This window comes from Eretmochelys imbricata, chromosome 16 (genome assembly GCF_965152235.1).
Source record: "Eretmochelys imbricata isolate rEreImb1 chromosome 16, rEreImb1.hap1, whole genome shotgun sequence".
NCBI lineage: Eukaryota > Metazoa > Chordata > Testudines > Cheloniidae > Eretmochelys > Eretmochelys imbricata.
This window is the reverse complement of record NC_135587.1, coordinates 21814759-21817115: the sequence shown is the minus strand read 5'-3', so window position 1 is coordinate 21817115 and position 2357 is coordinate 21814759.

The window sequence follows — 2357 nt, the reverse complement described above, 5'->3', positions numbered from 1 at the left end:
GGCTCAGGATTAGTTGGAGCTCCTTAGACATGCAATGCAGAAGTATCCAAAGTAGGGCACATCTGAAAAATGAAGAAGGCAGGGAGAAAGAAACAGCATTTTTAGACAGTTCTCTGCAACAAACAAATAAAAACAAAAACAAACAACCTAACATGACTCAAAACTAAACCCTAAGGGCTGATGTATAACACCAAGTGTTTATAAAATTACTTAATGCATTTTAAAATTTTTTTTTTAAAAAACGTATTTAAATATTCAAATATTCTCAAAAAAAATTTTTTAAATTATCAATGGTTCTTTCCTCTGGAGTTTAAAGTAAACAGGATAATATGGATGGTAACAGAGTGGGAATGAATAGTAAGGTAGCCCTATTAATATTCAACAGACCTTTGGAAATGGATAAAAAAACCTGCTGAAACTCGAGATGAAATAGTTACAAAATGATGTGCCATTTTGTCTGAAATAAATATAGCATTCTATCGAAGCAGTTACTGTAATAAAACCCTATTTTAATGATCCTAGATGATGCCCCTACACTTGTTTTAAAAAAGAAACTATTCAGAGTTAAACTACTTTTAAGTGGAATTATAAGAGCCATTTAATTTAAATGAATCAAAATTAAGACAGGTAATTGAGCCCAAACAAACAAAACCAAGGTACTGCAGTAAACTTAACATCAAGTCATTTGTTTTTAATTGTAAATACAGACTAGGGCAAGAGAGTGTCCACATACGTCCCCCTGTGGCAAGTGCCCTATGTTCTGTTCCTGGTCATATTAAAAAGGGATTCTGTAGGTGACATAGTGCAAGCCTAATCCAAGGCAAGACACGCACCCCGTAATAGGAACAACCCCATCTTCTGAAATCAGAAACAGTACTATCAAGAACGCCTCTGAACAATCTCAAATGAAAAAAAATACATCTACAGCCTATACGGCTTTCGACTTTGCATCAAACAACAGCACAGAGTGTACTGTTTTAGGACATTGGCACCTTTTGGGGATGAGAATAATTTCTCCTTTTCTGTACAGAAAGAGGCAAGCTCTGAAACAAGCCCACAGGAGCAGTAAAATTAAATTAGGTAATTTTAGTGCATAAAACTCCAGAAAAGCCAGTCCGTGCTTATTAGCCCAAATAAAGGCTACACCCCAAGAATCTCCTGCCCACCATCACCCAACCCTCCCCCCCTTAAGAGAACAGAAGATTTCAAATTATGTTTGCACTTGACGGTACTGAGTAAACTGTGTTTAACTAGTACCAAATCCTCATGACAATGGCATAAAAAGAAATTTACCTGAAATTTTTTTTTAAATCTCTTCTGAAAAGAAAAATAACCTACAAAGAACTTCTCTGTTCACACTGCTGGAAAAAAGTCCTATCTGCAAAGCCACTGAGGAACAGGAAGAAAAGAGAACACGCACAAAGCCAATTTAATTGTATCTGCATGGTTTAAGAGAGAATTCTTCAAAGCAAGGAACTTCTATGCCCTCTCATCTGATACCATGCGAACATACCTTAAACAACGAATGATCCAAGGTACTGCTGCTCAATGAAGGATCTCTTAAGTCCCTTTTTATCGCCTCCGTCTGCTACACTAACTGCAGCAACCAAGATCGTTCAGGGGGTGGGGGGGAGAAAATAGTATCAAAACCTCCGTTTGTATCTGCTGTAGCTCAAGCTTTTACCAAGTCAAATCTCGACGGCAGTGCATAGCATCTAAATGAATAGGCCGGATGCAGATTAACATTCAGGCTGCTCTCTGCAATGAATAGAGCCCTTTGATTAGGGACCTGAAGTAAATGCCAGTTTCAAACCGAAGCTTTAAAAACAGAGAAATATCAGTGCCAGAGGAATGCTCTCAGTGTTGGTACAAGACAGACTTTTGATGAGTCACTGCAATGCAAACAAAGATGGCAGAAACCCTGTACTGTATGCTGATGAAATGCTTAGTGGTGCCACAGCAACTGAGACAGGTTTTAAATTTATAGTGCAGTTTTGCATATGAATTACGCTGTAAACTGCCTCCTCTGCCATCCAGTCCATCCAGAGAGTCCAAGCATCTCAACTATTCCAAACAGGCTGCGGAGCTGGCACTGCTGCTGTTTAACTCCTCCAGCGTGAGGAAGAAATTAGTCAAAGGAAGCACATCTGCTCCAGAAAAAAAACTACCCATCCCGACAAGGCGGCTCCTCGTTTCTTCCCGCTGGCTCAAATCTCTCTGCCCCACCACCACAGATGAAAGGTTTAAAACCTATACAATAATCACCCTACAACAAGCATCCAAAAATGTATATTTGGGGGTGCCCAAATCAGTACTAAATAAAGATGCTCCAGAGTCCTAAGTGCATATGGAGCAAC